Genomic DNA, 24,167 nt, shown 5'->3' with positions numbered 1-24,167 from the left:
CGCTGATTCTTGTAAATAGTATCCCGGCAGGTTGATCCTCACTAGTTCGTGGTGTGGAAAAGTACATTTTGCCATGTTCTGTGTCCCTACGTGTCATCCATCATATGTTATGTGTGCATGATTAAATATGCATATGCATTCCCCATGTTCGATTAATGACGCAATTATAGTTGTGTCCACCTCTAGTATGCCAGTTTCCAGTTCTCGTGAATACTACGAATATCAGGCCTATGTAAAGTTACGTTGCCACGTTTCTCAGTGTGCACGTTATTCCATTATAAAGTTCCCGTCTCTAGGCCTCAAAAGGGCCTGGACACCAGATTCAGCTCCTGTCTCCTGAAACCTCGCTGAGGAGCGATACAGCCCCCACCTGTATCCTCGACCCTTCACTTACTTCCTGCCTCACAGTGCCCGGTTCAGGCTGGCTATGCCTTTGAGTCTGCCAAGAATATGTTATGATTCCAGTTATCAGTTCAGTCCTCCTTCTCTGCATTCCTAAGCTACTGAACTGCATCTATAGTTTCCGTCATTGTCTAGCCTTCACGTCTCCACGTTAGAGAAATACTGCATTTAATGGTCATTTAATATTCTTCATCACGTACTACATGTAGAATAATGCATGGTCCAGTCTTAGAATCAAGTCAGCCTTTCCCCTCCTAACTTCTAGTTTATATCAACATGTTCTCTAAACATCAGATACTAGATACTGTTTAGGTACATGTCGCCCTGACTCTCCAGACTTCAGTCTCTGCTCCTAGCACAGAGTTCATAGCCCCCAGCTTCTCCTAGTGATACGTCATTGCTAGTTTGCGCGCACCATCAGGTTAGAGGTCCCGGCTCCTTAGGTAGCCCCCTCCATGGTTTCCGCCCCATTCATGACATATTCTGTTACGTTTGCATCACATGTCTATGTATACGCCCCGTTACACCTCTTTTCACCCTTATCTTTCGCGACTGCTACGCGTCACGCCTTCTGCTCCACCCACTGCTACGCCTATTGCAATGTAATGATATGTGTTTGCGTTATGTATATATGCTCATGCACTGTTATTAAAAAAAAGTCATCCTTTTCCTTGTCCCGATCCTGACACCAGCAGCGCTGCTGGGCCCTGCCATCCTATTCCTATGCAGGTTGTCCTGTTCCTGTCCTTATGCTGTATTAAACCTGTAAAACTCCTACTACCTCGAATTTTGACTCTTATTTATTGAGCTATCTGTTATTCATTTATGCATTTAAAAATAGGGTATTATTTATTTATTTACCACATAATGGCGCCCGAACAGGGACTTGCCCTTTCCCCACGCGTCGGTGAAGCCACGCCGACCCCCTGACCCTCTGCAGTCGTGACGGAACTCTTCTGCGCACCGGCAGATATTTCTGCTTCAAGTATCCCTCAGGCCCACGGAGGAGACGGAGGAGGCGGTCCAGCATCCAAACGAGACGGTGGAGGAACGCGGCGAGTCCCGACCAGAGCCCAAGCCGAGAGTCCAAGGTCCGAGGTATCCGGAGGCCCACCCGTAACTGAAGTCCGAAGTTCGTCGTCCGTCGTCGTAGCAGTCCAGTCCAGTCCGAGGCCTTCCGTTCTTGCTGCCCGGTGAGTACCGTTACTGGGGTGGTATCTAGACAGGGTCAATCTAATTGACTCTGGTCCGTGGGTTGGTGGTACACAGACCCACAAACGAAGTGTCCACTTCGGTGGATGCGGGTCCTGACGTGTCTCTTTATGAGACCGGTAAGTTTCGTACTGTTTCAGCAGTGCATCTAGTTCCTGTTCTAGTCAGTTCTGTTCTCGAGAAAATTCATGTATTCTGTGTTCCGTATTCCAGGTAGTACTCTGTTCGAACTGTTATTTTTAAATGTTCTTCATGTATTTTAATGTTGTGGTATGAATGGGGAATAAGTATCGTGTTTATTGTGTATTATATTGTGTCTAGATTATAGTTCAGTCATGCCGCTCTTTTCGAAATTACATCAGTTAAAAACCAGTACGGGTCTGCTGGAAGCAGCAGTTCCAGTTCCGCCTAGGGACAGTCCAGGTCATTTCATGTATCAGAAGCATGGCATAAGCGCCGTACTGTATCTAGATTTATGGGTAGAGTATACCAAACAGTTAGAAGAAAAGTATAGATGGCCCGTATCGGGTACATGGGATGCCGAATGCATCATGCGAGTAGAAGAAGCATTATGGAAAAAGAAAGCCAGACAGTCACAGAAAGATGCCATCGAGTTATGGCGCAAAGAAGCTCATAAAAGAACTGAAAATGAAATCAGAAAGTCAGAATTAAGTAGAGAATCCTTAGAACGAGCACAAGAAAAAGAACTAATCGAGATAGGTGAACAAGTCAAAGCCGAACAGTCAGACAGACAGAGGCATGCCCTTATTAGGGGTATGTATCCTCTCTTTGCCGAGGGCTTGCCAAAAGCGACCCCAGAGGCATCCAGTAATTTCCCGCCACCATTAGTTCCGACCAAGCTACGTCACAAACAGACCGCAGCTGATATTTTTATTTCGTCCTATTTGGATGACACAGTCCCAGAATATGCAAATCCTGTTCGCACTCCGCCAGTCCCTGTAAATCAGGCACTTCCCGCTCCTCCAGACACCGGAGTACCTGTTACGGTACCCCCGGTCCAGCCCGCCATACAAGTCCAGCCTACATTTCCATTTCCCACTCTGCCAGGACGAAGAGCCTCAGTAGACGACTCTAGTTTAGGGGCCGCAGGGGGAGGTACTCCTCAAACCCCGCCGCCACACAAGCGTTTAACGACAGCCGAATTACATGCACAAGCGTCACAGCGTAAGCCCAGACATCAGACTGTAGCAGAAATAAGAAAATCCCTTGCCGAATGCGGCTATGATCCAGTCCCAGGCGAGGATAATATGGTTTTATATTCATTCCGCGTAAGAAAGGTGGCGGAGTATCTAGTCACCTTACCGAATATGAAAGAAGATCTAGACAGGATATATCGTTTCATCCGTACAGGGGATGATCCAGAAAGCATTAGCGAGGCCATGTCCCACAGGAAAGCCGAGATCCAGCTCATGATATTAAAGTTCCTGATCAATTGTCTAATAAGAGAACAAGATTACCCGTCTAAAGATCCGGCTGAAATGAGAACCCTGACAAGGTGGAGTGATAATATAGCCGAGGGTAAGCACAAGACCGTCGGTGCTATGGAGAGTATGTACAAGAAAATCCGTAGAGAAATAATAAAGATACACGAACAACGTAAAGCAGCACAAGTAAGCGAGAAAGAAAGTAACTCTGATACTGAAGAGGTAGAGGACGAGAATCCCGCCAGAATAGCGTATGTAGGAAAATCTAGATTTCCAGATCGCCATTTACGCCTAGAACACAAGTCTATTTTTCATTCTCCAGCACCAGAACAAGGTTCACTAGAACAAGTATTTCAAGCTACCGATCACATTCTGAAATCACGAATCGGTTATAGTGAGTTAAGTACCATGCATGAACAAGAACTAGCCCGATCAGCAGTCCGATGGATTACTGATTCTACCACTTTTCCAGACGAAATAGTGGCACAAATGTTTCTGAAACTGCCCCCAGCCGAACAACGACTGGTGGGTATGTATATGATTCAGCACCTCATTACATTGTATGAGGGTCAACATTCTGATCCAGGTCCGTTACATGATGTCCTGAACGAGTTACTCCAGTATAGATGGAAAGGTTTAGGTACCGACTTAATTAGTGTCATTCTAGAACAGCGTCACAAATATAGAACGTTTCTGAACCCGCATTTTGTTCATGTCTCACCCCCAGAAAGTAAAACATTTTACATAGACAGACAGAATCCGTTACGAGAAGTCCACCCAGTTAGAGGAACGGGTGGCGAACTAGAACGAGTGTTTGTTTACACTCCGATTACAAAGATGGAACTCCTCGAGATGAAGAAATTAATTCCCTGTCATGACAAAGATCCAGCAGGGTTCCATAGAGAATTAAAAGACATGCTCCGTATGGGAGAATACACGTATCCAGATATAATTAAAATGTTAAAGGTTCTGCTGCCCGCAGGGGTGTATGAAAAGCTCAAGGAAAAAGAATGGGAGGTGGGGGAGAAAAAGATCGATTGGGCAGTTCTAGAAGCTGAAGACAAGGCACGAGTACCAGGTACCGGTCTTGGAGATAAATGTAAAGAATTACCTGAATTATTGATTCAAGTTTTACCTAGATTATTAACAACGAGAAAGGAAGACTGGGATGCAATCTCAGCCTGTAAACAGAAACAAGACGAAGATATTAGTGATTTTTATTCTAGATTTGAAAAATGTTTTAGCATCAACAGTGGCCTCAAGACAAGTAGTGAGTCATACCCTCACCTTTTTGTTACTAAATTAGTCGAGAATTCAAGCCCACAAATTAAAAATCGAGTTTTGAAAGTCGAAAGTACCTGGCAAGCTAATACCCCGTCCCAGATGTTGCAGATGCTCCAGTATCACCAGAATAGAATCAGAGAAGAGCAAGAACACGAGAGAAAACGTATGAAAGATACGAAAATGAAAGTACTAGTTGCACAATCTGTTCCTCAAGACAGTCAGAAGAGGGGTCCGAATCAAGCCAGTCATCCTGCAGCTCCCGTTAAAGGGAATTGCAATTATTGTAAACAGCCAGGTCATTTTATAAACGAGTGTGCAGTTCTGAAACACAACATAGCTACTGGTAAGACTAAAGAAAGACCACGTCCGCCTAGACAAGAACAAGTTTCACAGATTCCTCAGCCACAGAATGCACCACAGACAGTTACCGCACCGCAGCCTATTGCTGCAACACAGCACGTTACACAGCAGATGTACCAGTATGCACAGTCTGAGTATCCAGAGTACCAACAGTATTCATGAAACAGCCTAGAGAGGGAGGTAGGCTTGCCTCTCATCGAGATACCTGTAGATCAAGAAGGTCCCTATGTTCACAGTCAAGTATTAGGGAAAGACAGAAAGTTTCTGATTGATACAGGGGCAAGTAGGACGACTATTAGTCACGCCGAAGTTCCAGGGGCTCCGCTCTCAGGCTCAAGAAATGTTTCCCTTGGATTTTCAGGAAAGCCTATCGTAAATGAGATCTCAAAGCCAGTTACTCTAGAAGTAGGTCCATTGTCCCGCACTACTGATCTGTTACTTACTAAGTCATGTCCAGAAAATCTATTAGGCATTAAAACACTGAAAGAGTTAGGTGCAGTTATATGCTGTTCCCCAGAGGGAATACGATTGTTCCTACGTGACTTTAAGGGTCACTATGTATTACGAGATTTTGATTCAAGACTGTCTAATGTTCCACAGCATCTATGGGCGCAAGGTCCAACTGATGTAGGTTACATGCAAATCACACCCTATCGTGTGACTCTCAAGCCAGGTGTAGTGTTACCACGAATCAGACAGTACAGATTGCCACCTGAGGCTGTAGCAGCCTTATCCAAAATTATTGACGAGCTCATGGCTCAAGGAGTGGTTGTAGAAACTGACTCCAATGTATGTAATTCTCCGATCATTCCAGTCATGAAACGTACTGATCCAAATGCACCCCCAGTATATCGATTAGTGATTGACCTACGAGAGCTTAATAAATGTATTATTCCGCAGTACCCAGTTGTCCCAGACATCTCTTCCCTATTAACGGCCATTGATTCCGAAGCCACGTTCTTCACTGTCATAGACCTCAAGAACGCATTTTTCAGTGTTCCTATTCATCCAGACAGCCAGTTCCTTTTCGGATTTTGTTTAAATGGAAGGAGCTATATGTTCACACGAGCTCCTCAAGGTTTCACAGAAAGTCCTAGTATTTACAGTCAAGCACTTAAGAGACAACTAGACAACATTCACATGCCAACTGACACTGCCCTGCTCCAGTATGTCGATGATCTACTGATCACAGCCCGTTCTGAACGTGCTTGCGAGCGAGCATCACTGACAGTTCTGTATTTCCTAGCCGAGATGGGGCACAAGGTGTCCCCTTCTAAGCTTCAATTCTGTGTCCAGCAAGTGGTCTACTTAGGACACTTACTGTCCAAGAGGGGTAGACAGTTGACACCAGACCGTATCCAGTTAATAGCGAGTCTTCCTCAGCCCAAGACCCAGAAGGAGGTACGTGCTTTTATTGGCCTTACTTCTTACTGCAGACAATGGATTCCGCAGTATGCATTTCTAGCCAAGCCACTGATACAGTTAACGACACAGGAGGCAGCCGTACCGACTGTCCTCCCTTGGACATCTGAACATACACTTAGTTTCAATGAGTTAAAGAAAGCCCTATGCCAAGCTCCAGTTCTAGCGACACCGAACTACAGTAAGCCTTTTACACTTTTCGTCACTGAACGCGAAGGTACAGCATTATCTGTTCTCACACAAGATCAAGCAGGACAATACAAGCCATGTGCTTATTTTTCGAGCACATTAGATCCTGTAGCCCAGGCTCTGCCTGCGTGCCTCAAGTCAGTTGCAGCCACAGCACTAGCTATCAGACAAAGTGATTCCATAGTCTTAGGACACTCCTTGACAGTACAAGTTCCACATTCTGTGGAAGTTCTTTTAAACCGAACACAAACTCAGCACTTGACAATTGCACGTTTAACAGGTTATGAATTGACACTGTTCCAGCCACACATAGAAATCAGACGCTGCAACGTTTTAAATCCTGCTACACTGTTACCATCAGTTAATTCAAATCCAGCCACACATGATTGCGTGGAAGTAGTTAACATTACGACAAAGCCAAGACAAGATCTGACAGATACTCCGTTACCAGACCCCGACCTGACACTTTATGTGGATGGTTCATGTATGAGAACAAGTACAGGAGAACTAGTCGCCGCGTATGCAGTGACTACTGACACTGAAGTTATTGAAACACACCGTATTGATACCCTGTCCGCTCAAGCAGCAGAGCTAGTTGCTCTGACCCAAGCCTGCATACACGCCAAGAACTTGAAAGTTAATGTTTACACAGATTCACGCTACGCATTTGGAGTTGTACACGACTTCGGAGTGCTCTGGCAGGAGAGAGGTTTCATGACTTCTCATGGAACCAAGATTCAGCATGGTCTCCTTATTCAAGCTCTGTTAGATGCCATACATTTACCGACATCTATCGCTATCATGAAGTGCAAAGCACATACGAAAGTTACTGACACCATTTCTCAAGGTAACGATCTAGCAGATCGCACAGCCAAGCTTACAGCACAGACTCTAGACATTCCAGTTAACATGACACACACTCCAGATCCGATTACATGCATGACAGTTAAGGACCCTACACAAGATGTCATAGATATCCAGTTACATGCTACTCCCGAAGAAATCAAGAAATGGTCCGAACAAGGAGGGGTCCAGACAGAGCAAGGATGGTTAACGAAGGGTAGAGCCACATGGTTTCTCCCCGACTCTATGGTTCAAGTCATTATTAATACCGCACATAGTCCAGCACATTTAGGAGAAAAAGCTATGTTAGACAGTATCCAGAACATTTGGTTCAACAAGCATTTACGAGCTGCAGCCAAGCAGAAAGTCCGTACCTGTATGATATGTTGTCAGTTTAATCCAGGTAAAAGTGTCCCGGTGGAACAAGGTGGATTCCAGCCCCCTGACTACCCTTTTGAAGTCCTCCAGATGGATTATATTCAGATGGAGCGATGTCGAGGTTTCAAGTATGTCCTTGTAGTTGTATGCGCTTTGTCCAGGTGGACAGAAGCATATCCAGTCCCAGATTACACAGCCGCGACCACTGCCAAGCAGTTGGTTCGTGAGTTCTTCCCCCGTTATGGACTCCCTAGAGTCGTATATTCTGACAACGGCCAGCCATTCTCATCTGAACTCATGAAGCATGTTTCCCTTTTGTTAGGGTACCAGTGGAAGTTCCATTGTGTACGCCATCCTGAAGCAGCCGGTCTCGTAGAGAGACATAACCAGACCCTGAAAATCCGAATTGCCAAAGTGTGTAAAGAGAAAGGTGTAGACTGGCTAGTAGCTCTGCCAGTCGCTTTGTTCTATATGCGCATGGTCGCACATTCCAGATCAGGTCTGTCCCCGTACGAGGTCGTATTCGGCCGCCCCCCTAACATGTGGGGTACTCCTAGACCCCGAAGTATTACCGATGTTTCAAGTAATATGCTGACAGATTACCTAGCTTCCTTGATGTCTGCCCTCAACTCATGTCGTTCACAGGTTGCCGCCGCATTTCCAGACAATACCGAGGTGGCACCGCATGAAATCGTTCCAGGATCCATGGTGATGGTGAGGAATTTTGACAGATCAAGTCCGCTGGAGCCTCGCTGGAAAGAGCCCCGACAGGTCCTCCTCACCACCCGTACAGCCGTGAAGTTGGAAGGTCGCAAAGGCTGGGTGCACCTTTCTCATGTAAAACAATTTAATGGACTGAAACCCGTCTTAAAGAACATTTCCCAGGATTTGAAGGATTGCCAAAGCATTGTTCTCAAGGACTGTCCCGCAAAAGACATTGCTACAAACCCTCCCCTGTTAGAGAAAAGTCTGCAACAGGAGTATAAACTAAAACTCCGGTCTAGTAAAATAAGTCAGTCAGTTTGATTGTCTAAGTCCTCCCCTAGGTGAAACGGTTAGACTGTTTCTGACATGTATAAAATAGACCCCCATAGTGAGAGACTTAGTCAAAACTCAATCCGATGCATCGTTTTTCTAAGTTTCATATTGTTTCTCAGCATTATGATTTCCTGCACCAGTTATGCATTTTTCTTGTATTTCCCAGTTCTTCATGTAAATAAGTCTGCTAATGCTACAGTAGAGCACACGTTTAGTGATCTGCCTCCTCATGAACTCTCTTACCGCCTCGCTATGCGAAATAACTCATTCATCCGCATGTTACATTACTCACACCAGTCCAGCAATGCCACTAATTGTTGGGTGTGTGGTCGACTCCCCCCTTTCCAGACACCGAAGGGAGTTCTGCCACTTTTTCCTTATCCATTCTCACATAATGGTTCGTGTGGAGCATGGTCCACGTTGACGTCATCCTCAACAGATATGTCTTTTCTTAACAATACATGTTTTCCAGACAAGCAAGGTCTCCCCCACAGAACCGGGTTAGATCTAGAAAATGAAGTGTATAATTTAGGTAATTATTCTTCGAATTTCATGGTCCTGAATGTTCAGTCTGATACTACTCCAGACTTACCTGCTATTTCAGTACTGCCAGTCAGAGGTGAATTATGTGTCCGAAATAATGGTTCCGTACATGTAGGACATAGTGATTGTACTACTATTGTCAAATATAGTGACAGTGGGAAATCTATCTTCAAAGCTTCACGTCATTCTTATTTTATTTGTGGTCAAACTGCATATGTTCGTCTGCCCCTCGGTTGGGAGGGAACCTGTTACATTGCCTTCCTACTGCCACCTGTTTTCCTAGCCCCATCTGATTATCACAGAAACACACATCTAGTACACGTTAGACATAGAAGGGAGTCCCCAATTGTCGATTATACTGAAACTGCTCTAGAACAGTATACAGATTTCAACAGAGGTTTCTTTTTCTTTATAGGACCTATCCAGAATAGTAAGCTAATCCGTAGGTTAACCAGAACCCTCGAAGCTGTAGTAAATGAGACTGCCTCTGCTCTAGGTAACTTAACCGAAGAGCAATCTGCTATGAGATTTGTCGTTTTACAGAATCGTCTCGTCCTTGACGTCATACTGGCCGATAGGGGCGGGGCCTGTAGAGTCATCGGATCTAGTTGCTGCATTTTCATTCCAAATAACGCGCCGTCTGTTTATTCAGCTATAACCAGACTCCATAAAATTGCCCATCTGATACACCAAGATCCAGGCACCTGGACATGGTCCGGTTGGTTCTGGAATATAATTTCCGCATGGGGATGGAAAATATTGTCCTTTCTAGGTATTGCAGTAGCGATCATATTCAGCTGCTGTCTCTGTATACAATGTGGCCCTGCGATTTGCGGCATTTGTGCTACCTCTTGTATTCCTAGTCCCAAGCCCCGTTCTAAATCCCGTTCCAGGATAATTCGAGACGAGCAAATGATACTGTATGAAATGATAGATGGTATCATGAATATTGATGTTTCCTGATGGAAACGTAGTGACAAGGAGGGAATGTGGAAAAGTAAATTTTGCCATGTTCTGTGTCCCTACGTGTCATCCATCATATGTTATGTGTGCATGATTAAATATGCATATGCATTCCCCATGTTCGATTAATGACGCAATTATAGTTGTGTCCACCTCTAGTATGCCAGTTTCCAGTTCTCGTGAATACTACGAATATCAGGCCTATGTAAAGTTACGTTGCCACGTTTCTCAGTGTGCACGTTATTCCATTATAAAGTTCCCGTCTCTAGGCCTCAAAAGGGCCTGGACACCAGATTCAGCTCCTGTCTCCTGAAACCTCGCTGAGGAGCGATACAGCCCCCACCTGTATCCTCGACCCTTCACTTACTTCCTGCCTCACAGTGCCCGGTTCAGGCTGGCTATGCCTTTGAGTCTGCCAAGAATATGTTATGATTCCAGTTATCAGTTCAGTCCTCCTTCTCTGCATTCCTAAGCTACTGAACTGCATCAATAGTTTCCGTCATTGTCTAGCCTTCACGTCTCCACGTTAGAGAAATACTGCATTTAATGGTCATTTAATATTCTTCATCACGTACTACATGTAGAATAATGCATGGTCCAGTCTTAGAATCAAGTCAGCCTTTCCCCTCCTAACTTCTAGTTTATATCAACATGTTCTCTAAACATCAGATACTAGATACTGTTTAGGTACATGTCGCCCTGACTCTCCAGACTTCAGTCTCTGCTCCTAGCACAGAGTTCATAGCCCCCAGCTTCTCCTAGTGATACGTCATTGCTAGTTTGCGCGCACCATCAGGTTAGAGGTCCCGGCTCCTTAGGTAGCCCCCTCCATGGTTTCCGCCCCATTCATGACATATTCTGTTACGTTTGCATCACATGTCTATGTATACGCCCCGTTACACCTCTTTTCACCCTTATCTTTCGCGACTGCTACGCGTCACGCCTTCTGCTCCACCCACTGCTACGCCTATTGCAATGTAATGATATGTGTTTGCGTTATGTATATATGCTCATGCACTGTTATTAAAAAAAAGTCATCCTTTTCCTTGTCCCGATCCTGACACCAGCAGCGCTGCTGGGCCCTGCCATCCTATTCCTATGCAGGTTGTCCTGTTCCTGTCCTTATGCTGTATTAAACCTGTAAAACTCCTACTACCTCGAATTTTGACTCTTATTTATTGAGCTATCTGTTATTCATTTATGCATTTAAAAATAGGGTATTATTTATTTATTTACCACAGTGGTGTGGCGTACGCCTGCACACCTTACCCCGGCTCTGTCTCCCGTGTCAAGGCGAGCTCCGGGGGAAGGGTTATAGGCTCCCAGTACCTCCTGAGAGCACAAAACAGCATGACTGAGATGTGGCTGAAAATATGGGGACCCGTGGCACAGCCCAACCTTTCCGGACTATCCAGCCTTAGTCAGCAGTACTCTCCGAGAGATAGGAAAGTGCACTGGTACAATCAGGAAAACTCGCTAAGGGGGCGATTCACAGAACTAATCTGGCACAAAATCCTAAACTTACTCCTTTTGATATTCACAGAAGGTATTTAGTAGTAGTAAAGTTAGGATTCCTGACGTTACTACTCTTCTCTCAGTTAGGTGTATGTATCCTCTTCATCCTGACAGTGAGGTGTACCTCTCCTGTTACCCCATCAGTGATGCACAAACCTCTTCTCTCAGTGAGATGCATGTGAACTCCTCATCCTGTAGGTGAGGTGTAATTCTCCTCTTTCACCAGTGAGGTACCCCCCTCTTCTTTCAGTGAGGTGCATGTGCCTTCTTTGTCCTGTCAGAGGGGTGTGCCTCGCCTCTTCCACAAGTGAGGTACAGCTCTCTTCTCTCAGCGAGGTACATGTGCCCTCTGTGTCCTGTCAGAGAGGGGTTCTTCTCCTCTTCCAGCAGTGAGGTGTAGCCCTCTTCTCTCAGTGAGGTGCATGTATCCTCTTCATCCTGTCAGTGAGGTGTACCTCTTCTCTTCTTCCATCAGTGAGGTACAACCTTTTTCTTACGGTAAGGTGTATTTAAACTCCTCTTCTTTCTGTGAGGTGTATGAACCCTCTTCATCCTTTCAATGGTGTGTATCTCCCCTCTACCATCAGTGAGGTATATCTCTCCTCTTCCACCAGTGATGTACAGCCCTCTTCTCTCAGTGAGGTGCATGTACCCTCTTCGTCCTGTCAGAGGGGTGTGCCTCGCCTCTTCCACCAGTGATGTACAGCCCTCTTCTCTCAGTGAGGTGCATGTACCCTCTTCGTCCTGTCAGAGGGGTGTGCCTCGCCTCTTCCGCCAGTGAGGTACAGCCCTCTTCTCTCAGTGAGGTGCATGTACCCTCTTCGTCCTGTCAGCAAGGTGCATCTCTCTTCCTTCATCTCTTGTCCTCCATCAGTGAAGTACAACCCTCTTTTCTTTCAGTGAGGTGCGTGTATCATCTTTGTCCTGTCAGAGAGTTGTACCTCTCCTCTTCCATCAGTGAGGTACAGCTTTCGTCTTTCAGTCAGGTTTAACTCCCTTCAAATCAAATCAAATCAAATCAGGTGTTTGTTAAGCGTGACTACTCCCCAGTAAGAGTCTCAAGGCGCTGGGGGAATGGGGGGGTTCGCAGGTTCCAGTCCATCAAGAAGGGGGTCTGTCTAAGAGGCAGGTTTTGAGGTTTCTTGCGAAGATGGGGAGCGATGTTCTCTGTCTGAGGTGGAGCAGAAGGTCGTTCCAGGCACTGACCGCACAGAAGGAGTAGGAGCGGCCTCCCGATCTGGTCTTTCTGGTGCGGGGGACCACGGCGTAGGAGAGCTGGGCTGATCATAGGGTCCTTTGGGGTGCGTGGAATTTGAGTCGGCTGTTCAGGTATGCTCGTCCGTTGTCGTGGATGGCCATGTGAGCATGGGTTAGACTCTTGAAGGTGACTCTAGCTTCGATGGGGAGCCAGTGGTGTGTGCGCAGGTGCTGGGAGATGTGGCAGTGGCTTGGCAGGTTGAGAACCAGTCTTGTGGTGGCGTTTTGGATGTTCTGCAGCTTGCGGCTGAGGTTTTTGTTTATTCCGGCATAGAGTGCATTGCTGTAGCTGAGCCAGCTGGTGACCAGAGCGTGAGTGACGGTCTTTCTGTGTTTGAGGGGGATCCATTTGAAGATCTTACATAGAAGGTGGAGGGTGTGGAAGCAGGAGGACGAGACGGAGTTGAGCTGGCGGTCCATTTTGAGCTCTGCGTCCAGGATGATACCCAGGTTGCGTGCATGGTCCGTGGGGGTGGGCGAGCTTCCGAGGGCGGGTGGCCACAAGGTGTCATTCCAGGCATCGGGTGTGGGCCCATGATGATTACTTCTGTTTTGTTTGTGTTTGGTTGTAGGCAGCTGTTTTTCATCCATTGCTGTAGATCCCATCAGCTCCTTGGTTAAAACCCCATCCGGGCCTCCATCCTTTACCAATCATGTGTGTCAGCCCTTGGTTATCTCCCACTTCCTGCCGAACCTTGACCTCATTGTCTTAAGAAGTCAGTTCTCACTCTTGTGGTGCCTCCACCCATGGGTTCTCTGTTGAGTAACCACTCCCACTTCCAGCTGTTGCCACTCCCACTTCCAGCTGTTACCATTCCCACTCCCTGCTGTTACCACTCCCACTTCCAGCTGTTACCACTCCCACTTCCAGCTGTAACCATTGCCACTTCCTGCTGTTACCACCCCCACTTCCAGCTGTTACCACCCCCACTTCCAGCTGTTACCACTCCCACATCCAGCTGTTACCACTCCCACTTCCAGCTGTAACCATTGCCACTTCCTGCTGTTACCACTCCCACTTCCAGCTGTTACCACTCCCACTTCCAGCTGTAACCATTGCCACTTCCTGCTGTTACCACTCCCACTTCCAGCTGTAACCATTGCCGCTTCCTGCTGTTACCACTCCCACGTCCAGCTGTTACCACTCCCACTTCCAGCTGTAACCATTGCCACTTCCTGCTGTTACCACTCCCACTTCCAGCTGTTACCACTCCCACTTCCAGCTGTAACCATTGCCACTTCCTGCTGTTACCACTCCCACTTCCAGCTGTAACCATTGCCACTTCCTGCTGTTACCACTCCCACTTCCAGCTGTTACCACTCCCACTTCCAGCTGTAGCCATTGCCACTACCTGCTGTTACCACTCCCACTTCCAGCTGTTACCACTCCCACTTCCAGCTGTAACCATTGCCACTTCCTGCTGTTACCACTCCCACTTCCAGCTGTAACCATTGCCACTTCCTGCTGTTACCACTCCCACTTCCAGCTGTTACCGCTCCCACTTCCAGCTGTAACCATTGCCACTTCCTGCTGTTACCACTCCCACTTCCAGCTGTTACCACTCCCACTTCCAGCTGTAACCATTGCCACTTCCTGCTGTTACCACTCCCACTTCCAGATGTAACCATTGCCACTTCCTGCTGTTACCACTCCCAGCTGTTACCACTCCCACTTCCAGCTGTAACCATTGCCACTTCCTGCTGTTACCACTCCCACTTCCAGCTGTTACCACTCCCACTTCCAGCTGTAACCATTGCCACTTCCTGCTGTTACCACTCCCACTTCCAGCTGTAACCATTGCCACTTCCTGCTGTTACCACTCCCACTTCCAGCTGTTACCACTCCCACTTCCAGCTGTAACCATTGCCACTTCCTGCTGTTACCACTCCCACTTCCAGCTGTTACCACTCCCACTTCCAGCTGTAACCATTGCCACTTCCTGCTGTTACCACTCCCACTTCCAGCTGTTACCACTCCCACTTCCAGCTCTTACCACTTCCACTTCCAGCTGTAACCATTGCCACTTCCTGCTGTTCTGGAACAGTCTTTCCCAAGAAATGATGTGCACAACATATGCTCTCCGAGGTCGCCTCGTCTCCCCTCCTGACACCTCCGGATCTAAAAAATATCGACCAGTGTAATGATTTATACCACAAACCATCCTTTACAGTTACTTTGACACTTTTACGGGCCTTTTTGAAACACCTAACCCCGTGTACAGCCTGTTCAAACCATGGGCCTCATTTATGATGCTGTGGGTCATTTTTACTCCGCTGGTGCGTCACTTTTTGTGACGCACCAGTGGCGTAAAAAATGCGCCTTGTTGCGCCATATTGACAAAGTGACGCATCTAGGTACATGCGTCACTTTGTAAACCCCTGTGCCACATTATACCTGCGTCAGGTATAATGTATGCAGGGGGGGCGTATTGACGCAAGGAAGGGTCATGGAAGTGATGCAGTGAAATCTATGAGATTTCACTGCGCCACAGCAGGCGTAAGACTGACGCAAGCTCTTTCACATGGGGCTCCCATGTGAAAGGACACATTGCTGGAGTTGTGCCACTTTTGTGACACACTCCAGCAATGCGTCACTTTTGTGCCTACAAGTACGTCAGAAATACTTACGTATCTGTAACTCCTTGCGACACGATGTTTTCACGCAGCGATGCGTCACTTTTTATAAATGAGGCCCCATGGATGTGTGTGCTGCTGTGGAACAGAGCGGTGCCCAGGTGTCTAAGTCACTGTGGTGTCTAAAGCTTGTGCACTTAACTGGGGCCAGGTAGGAGAAGGATTGGAAGGTGGAGTAGTGACCCAAGGGACCACTTGGCTGTTACGTATGCACTATGTATGGCTAATATCATTGTTATAGAAGCAGCAAAGTTACAGTTAATTAAACCACCTGTAAGAGAGGGTTTTCCATATCACACGCTGTGATCTGAATTAGTTTTCTTAGTGCTTTCAGATGTGACAATGAAGGAAAGGAAGGCTCTGTGAAGTAAAGTCATTGACTAGGATCACACGGTTGGTCAAGCAGTGATGTCAAGATTTCAACTCAGTTATATTGGTCACACATTGTGCAGTTCTGCAGCGGGATGGATAGCTTCTCCTGACGTAACAAACATATTTCAGGGGCGCCTCAACACCTCAGTAGAGGCCCTCACTTGTATTAAAAACACACAGTGCCCTCAGACCCCAGAGTTCCTGGTCCTCACTGAGGCACAGGTGAGATGCAGGGCTCAGCGACAGACTCATTTCCACTTGTATGTTTTGCGTTTAAACTCCAAATAGAGCAGAGAAGCCCCTTTCCGGCATGCTTTGTGCAGTTAGCTTCACAGCAGAGTCTGTGATGCCAGCCCTACTCTGCCTGGGAAGCCAGCCCCCACTGGCCAAGAGCTGGGTCAGAGAAGGGCTCGAGCCATGCGTAGCTCGACCACCTGTACTTAAGCATGTCTTAAAAACAGGCCCACAGCTGTGCTCTCTCCCAGCCCACCCTTTCATGATATGGCCCTAGGCCTCAAGAATAAAACAGTGCAAAAGTGAGAGCGCCACCTACAGTTCGAAGTAAAGCATGTCAAAGGATGATAATAGATTTAGGTGTAAACCACACCTCACACATGTGGCTTTCCTTCCACCAGGTGTCACTTCCTGTGGTTTGGCTTCTAGGTCTGCGGCCGGTGGTGCATCGGCTTCAGCCCAGCGGCACACCGCTTCTTTCCAGTTTCACACCACTAAGACTCTTTTCAGAATTATATATTCTGAATGTGATTCTCATCTTAACATTATATACATGTAATTATATGTTCTTGGTGGAACCCCATGACGTTTAATGCATTACATGTTAATGAATTAATTTCAGCTTTAATACCGAACCTCAGTGACCTTCAAGACATGTCTGATGCACATATGACGACATCTCCTGTGCATCTCATGACATCTGCTGACATGTATGCTGCATGTCTCATGACATCTCCTCAAAGTGTCAGCTACATGTCTCATGAAAGCTGGACATGTCTGCTGCACATCTCATGACATCTGATAGACATGTGTGCTACATGTCTCTAAACCTCTACTGGACATGTATGCTGCATGTTTCAAAACAACTGCTGGACATGTATGAGGCATGTGTCATGACATCTGCTGGACATGTGTGTTATACTTCCTATGACATCTGCTAGACATGGCAGCTGCAGATGTCATGATATTTTCTGGATATGTCTGCTGCACGTCTCATGACATATGCTGAGCATGTCTGCTGCATGTCTCAGGCCATCTGCTGGACACATCTAGTGCCCATCTCATGAGACCTGCTGGAGGTGTGCCTGTGGAAAAGTAAATTTTGCCATGTTCTGTGTCCCTACGTGTCATCCATCATATGTTATGCGTGCATGATTAATATGCATATGTTATTCCCCATGTTTGATTAAAAACGCAATTATAGTTGTGTCCACCTCTAGTATGCCAGTTTCCAGTTCTCGTGAATAATACGAGTATCAGGCCTATGTAAAGTTACGTTGTCACGTTTCTCAGTGTGCACGTTATTCCATTGTAAAGTCCCCGTTTCTAGGCCTCAAAAGGGCCCGGACACCAGATTCAGCTCCTGTCTCCTGAAGCCCTCGCTGAGGAGCGATGCAGCCCCCACCTGTATCCTCGACCCTTCACTTACTTCCTGCCTCACAGTGCCCGGTTCAGGCTGGCTCTGCCTCTGAGTCTGCCAAGAGTATGTTATGATTCCAGTTATCAGTTCAGTCCTCCTTCTCTGCATTCCTAAGCTACTGAATCGCATCAATAGTTTCCGTCATTGTCTAGCTTTTACGTCTCCATGTAAGAGAAATACTGCATTTAATGGTCATTTAATATTCTTCATCACGCACTACATGTAGAATAATGCATGCTCCAGTCTTAGAGTCTGTTAGCCTTTCCCCTCCTGACTTCTAGTTTATATCAACATGTTCCCTAAACATCAGATACTAGATACTGCTTAGGTACATGTCGCCCTGACTCTCCAGACTTCAGTCTCTGCTCCTAGCACAGAGTTCATAGCCCCCAGCTTCTCCTAGTGATACGTCATTGCCAGTTTGCGCGCACCATCAGGTTAGAGGTCCCGGCTCCTCAGGTAGCCCCCTCCATGGTTTCCGCCCCATTCATGACATATTCTGTTACGTTTGCATCACATGTCTATGTATACGCCCTGTTACACCCATTTTCACCCTTATCTTTCGCGACTGCTACGCGTCACGCCTATTGCCCCACCCACTGCTACGCCTGTTGCAATGTAATGCTATGTGTTTGCGTTATGTATATATGCTCATGTACTGTTATTAAAAAGTTATCCCTTGTCCCGATCCTGCCCCGGCGGCTGCCATTCTGTTCCCGTGCAGGTTGTCCTGTTCCTGTCCTTATGCTGTATTAAACCTGCAAAACTCCTATTACCTCGAATCTTGACTCTTATTTATTGAGCTATCTGTTATTCATTCATCCATTCAAAAATAGGGTATTATTTATTTATTTACCACATAATGGCGCCCGAATAGGGACTTGCCCTTTCCCCACGCGTCGGTGAAGCCACGCCGACCCCCTGACCCTCTGCAGTCGTGACGGAACTCTTCTGCGCACCGGCAGATATTTCTGCTTCAAGTATCCCTCAGGCCCACGGAGGAGACGGAGGAGGCGGTCCAGCATCCAGACGAGACGGTGGAGGAACGCGGCGAGTCCCGACCAGAGCCCAAGCCGAGAGTCCAAGGTCCGAGGTATCCGGAGGTCCACCCGTAACTGAAGTCCGAAGTTCGTCGTCCGTCGTCGTAGCAGTCCAGTCCAGTCCGAGGCCTTCCGTTCTTGCTGCCCGGTGAGTACCGTTACTGGGGTGGTATCTAGACAGGGTCAATCTAATTGTCTCTGGTCTGTGGGTTGGTGGTACACAGACTCACAAACGAAGTGTCCACTTCGGTGGATGCGGGTCCTGACGTGTCTCTTGATGAGACCGGTAAGTTTCGTACTGTTTCAGCAGTGCATCTAGTTTCTGTTCTAGTCAGTTCTGTTCTCGAGAAAATTCATGTATTCTGTGTTCCGTATTCCAGGTAGTATTCTGTTCGAACTGTTATTTTAAATGTTCTTCATGTATTTTATGTCGTGGTATGAGTGCGAAATAAGTATCGTGTTCATTGTGTATTGTATTGTGTCTAGATTACAGTTCAGTCATGCCCTTGTTTTCTAAGTTACGTCAGTTAAAAACTAGAAAGGGTCTGCTGGAAGCAGCAGTTCCCGTCCCGCCCAGGGACAGTCCAGGTCACTTTATGTATCAGAAACATGGCATAAGTGCCATATTATATCTAGATTTATGGGTAGAGTACACCAAAGAGTTGGAAGAAAAGTATAGATGGCCCGTATCAGGTACGTGGGATGCCGAGTGCATCATGAGAGTAGAAGAGGCATTATGGAAAAAGAAAGGCAGACAGTCACAGAAAGATGCCATCGAGTTATGGCGCAAAGAAGCTCATAAAAGAACCGAAAAAGAAATCCGAAAGTCAAAATTAAGTAGAGAATCCTTAGAACGAGCACAAGAAAAAGAATTAATTGAGATAGGTGAACAAGTTAAAGCTGAACAGTCAGACAGACGGAGGAATGCCCTTATCAAGGGTATGTACCCTCTTCTTGCCGAGGGTTTGCCAAAAGCGACCCCGGAGGCATCCAGTAATTTCCCGCCACCATTAGTTCCGACCAAGCTACGTCACAAACCGACCGCAGCTGATATTTTTATTTCGTCCTATTTGGACGACACAGTCCCAGAATATGTAAATCCTGTTCGCGCTCCGCCAGTCCCTGTAAATCAGGCACTTCCCGTTCCTCCAGACACCGGGGCACCCCTTGCAGTACCTGCTACGGCCCCCCTGGTTCAGCCCGCCATACCAGTTCAGCCCGCATTTCAATTTCCCGCCACACTAGTACGAAGAGTATCAGTCGACGATTCTAGTTTAGGGGCCGCAGGAGGAGGTCCTCCTCAAACCCCGCCGCCACACAGGCGTTTAACGTCAGCCGAATTACATGCACAAGCGTCACAGCGTACGCCCAGACATCAGTCTGTAGCAGAAATAAGAAAAGCCCTTAATGAATGCGGCTATGATCCAGTCCCAGGCGAGGATAATATGGTTTTATATTCATTACGCGTAAGAAAGGTGGCCGAGTATCTAGTCACCCTACCGAATATGAAAGAAGATCTAGACAGAATATATCGTTTCATCCGTACAGGGGATGATCCAGAAAGCATTGGCGAGGCCATGTCTCAAAGGAAAGCCGAGATCCAGCTTATGATACTAAAGTTTCTGATTAACTGTCTAATAAGAGAACAAGATTACCCGTCTAAAGATCCGGCCGAAATGAAAATCCTGACAAGGTGGAGTGATAATATAGCCGAGGGTAAGCACAAGACCGTCGGTGCTATGGAGAGTATGTACAAGAAAATCCGTAAAGAAATAATAAAGTTACACGAACAGCGTAAAGCAGCACAAGTAAGCGAGAAAGAAAGTAACTCTGATACTGAAGAGGTAGAGGACGAGAATCCCGCCAGAATAGCGTATGTAGGAAAATCTAGATTTCCAGATCGCCATTTACGCCTAGAACACAAGTCTACTTTCCATCATCCAGCACCAGAACAAGGTTCTCTAGAACAAGTGTTTCAAGCCACCGATCACATTCTGAAATCACGAATCGGTTACAGTGAGTTAAGTACTATGCATGAACAAGAACTAGCCCGATCAGCAGTCCGATAGATTACTGATTCTACCACTTTTCCAGACGAAATAGTGGCACAAATGTTTCTGAAACTGCCCCCAGCCGAGCAGCGACTGGTGGGTATGTATATGATCCAGCACCTCATTACATTGTATGAGGGTCAGCACTCTGATCCAGGTCCGTTACATGATATCCTGAACGAGTTACTCCAGTATAGATGGAAAGGTCTAGGTACCGATTTAATTAGTGTCATTCTAGAACAACGCCACAAATATAGAACGTTTTTGAACCCGCATTTTGTTCATGTCTCACCCCCAGAAAGTAAACCATTTTACATGGAGAGACAGAATCCGTTACGAGAAGTCCACCCAGTTAGAGGAACGGGTGGCGAACTAGAACGAGTGTTTGTTTACACTCCGATCACAAAGATGGAACTCTTAGAGATGAAAAAATTAATTCCCTGCCACGATAAAGATCCAGCAGGGTTCCACCGAGAATTAAAAGACATGCTCCGTATGGGAGAATACACGTATCCAGATATAATTAAAATGTTAAAGGTTCTGTTGCCCGCAGGGGTGTATGAAAAGCTCAAGGAAAAAGAATGGGAGGTGGGAGAGAAAAAGATCGATTGGGCAGTTCTAGAAGCTGAAGATAAGGCACGAGTACCAGGTACCGGTCTTGGAGCGAAATGTAAAGAATTACCTGAATTATTGATTCAAGTTTTACCCAGATTGTTAACAACGAAAAAGGAAGACTGGGATGCAATCTCAGCCTGTAAACAGAAACAAGACGAAGACATTAGTGATTTTTATTCTAGATTTGAGAAATGTTTTAGCATCAACAGTGGCCTCAAGACCAGTAGTGAGTCATACCCTCATCTTTTTGTTACTAAATTAGTCGAGAATTCAAGTCCACAAATTAAGAACCGAGTTTTGAAAGTCGAAAGTACCTGGCAAGCTAATACCCCGTCCCAGATGTTACAGATGCTCCAGTATCACCAGAATAGAATCAGAGAAGAGCAAGAACACGAGAGAAAACGTATGAAAGACACGAAAATGAAAGTACTAGTTGCACAATCTGTTCCTCAAGACAGTCAGAAGAGGGGTCCGAATCAAGTCAGTCATCCTGCAGCTCCCGTTAAAGGGAACTGCAATTATTGTAAACAGCCAGGTCATTTTATAAACGAGTGTGCAGTTCTGAAACACAACATAGCTACCGGTAAGACTAAAGAAAGACCACGTCCGCCTAGACAAGAACAAGTTTCACAGACTCCTCAGCCACAGAATACACAACAGACAGTTACAGTACCGCAGCCTATTGCTGCAACACAGCATGTTACACAGCAAATGTATCAGTATGCACAGTCCGAGTATCCAGAGTACCAGCAGTATTCATGAAACAGCCTAGAGAGGGAGGTAGGCTTGCCTCTCATCGAGATACCTGTAGATCAAGAAGGTCCCTATGTTCACAGTCAAGTATTAGGGAAAGACAGAAAGTTTTTGATTGATACAGGGGCAAGTAGGACCACAATTAGTCATGCCGAAGTTCCAGGGGCTCCGCTCTCAGGCTCTAGAAATGTTTCCCTTGGATTTTCAGGAAAACCCATCGTAAATGAAATATCAAAGCCAGTTACTCTAGAAGTAGGTCCATTGTCCCGTACTACTGATCTGTTACTTACTAGGTCATGTCCAGAAAACCTATTAGGCATTAAAACACTGAAAGAGTTAGGTGCAGTTATATGCTGTTCCCCAGAGGGAATACGTCTGTTCCTACGTGACTTTAAGGGTCACTATGTATTACGAGATTTTGATCCCAGATTGTCTAATGTTCCGCAGCATTTATGGGCGCAAGGTCCAACTGATGTAGGGTACATGCAAATCACACCCCATCGTGTGACTCTCAAGCCAGGTGTAGTGTTACCACGAATCAGACAGTACAGATTGCCACCTGAGGCTGTAGCAGCCTTATCCAAAATTATTGACGAGCTCATCGCTCAAGGAGTAGTTGTAGAAACTGACTCCAATGTATGCAATTCTCCGATCATTCCAGTCATGAAACGTACTGATCCAAATGCACCCCCAGTATATCGATTAGTGATTGACCTACGAGAACTTAATAAATGTATTATTCCTCAGTACCCAGTTGTCCCAGATATCTCTTCCCTTTTGACAGCCATTGATTCCGAAGCCACGTTCTTTACTGTAATCGACCTCAAGAACGCATTTTTCAGTGTTCCCATTCATCCAGACAGCCAGTTTCTTTTCGGATTCTGTTTAAATGGAAGGAGCTATATGTTCACACGAGCTCCTCAAGGTTTCACAGAAAGTCCTAGTATTTATAGTCAAGCACTTAAGAGACAACTTGATAATGTTCACATGCCAACTGACACTGCCCTGCTCCAGTATGTCGATGATCTACTGATCACAGCCCGTTCTGAACGTGACTGCGAGCGAGCGTCACTGACGGTTCTGTATTTCCTAGCCGAGATGGGGCACAAGGTGTCCCCTTCGAAGCTTCAATTCTGTGTCCAGCAAGTGGTATACTTAGGACACTTACTGTCCAAGAGGGGTAGGCAGTTGACACCAGACCGTATCCAGTTAATAGCGAGTCTTCCTCAGCCCAAGACCCAGAAGGAGGTACGTGCTTTTATCGGCCTCACTTCTTATTGTAGACAATGGATTCCTCAGTATGCATTTCTAGCCAAGCCACTGATACAGTTAACGACACAGGAGGCAGCCGCACCGACTGTCCTCCCTTGGACATCTGAACATACACTTAGCTTCAATGAGTTAAAGAAAGCTTTATGCCAAGCTCCAGTTCGAACTACAGTAAGCCTTTTACACTTTTCGTCACAGAACGTGAAGGTACAGCATTATCTGTTCTCACACAAGATCAAGCAGGACAATACAAGCCATGTGCTTATTTTTCGAGCACATTAGATCCTGTAGCCCAGGCTCTGCCTGCGTGCCTCAAGTCAGTTGCAGCCACAGCACTAGCTATCAGACAAAGTGATTCCATAGTATTAGGACACTCCCTGACAGTACAAGTTCCACACTCCGTGGAAGTTCTTTTAAACCGAACACAGACTCAGCACTTGACAATTGCACGTTTAACAGGTTATGAATTGACACTGTTCCAGCCACACATAGAAATCAGACGCTGCAACATCCTGAACCCTGCTACACTGTTACCATCAGTTACTTTAAGTCCGGACACACACGACTGTGTGGAAGTAGTTAATATTACGACAAAGCCAAGACAAGATCTGACAGATATTCCGTTACCAGATCCCGACCTGACACTTTATGTGGATGGTTCATGTATGAGAACAAGTACAGGAGAACTAGTCGCCGCATATGCAGTGACTACTGACACCGAAGTTATTGAGACACACCGTATTGACACTCTGTCCGCTCAAGCAGCAGAGCTAGTTGCTCTGACTCAAGCCTGTATACACGCCAAGAACCTGAAAGTTAATGTTTACACAGATTCACGCTACGCATTTGGAGTCGTACACGACTTTGGAGTGCTCTGGCAGGAGAGAGGTTTCATGACTTCTCATGGAACCAAGATTCAGCATGGTCT

Source organism: Lissotriton helveticus, chromosome 7 (genome assembly GCF_964261635.1).
Source record: "Lissotriton helveticus chromosome 7, aLisHel1.1, whole genome shotgun sequence".
Lineage (NCBI taxonomy): Eukaryota > Metazoa > Chordata > Amphibia > Caudata > Salamandridae > Lissotriton > Lissotriton helveticus.
This window is presented reverse-complemented; position numbering follows the sequence as displayed.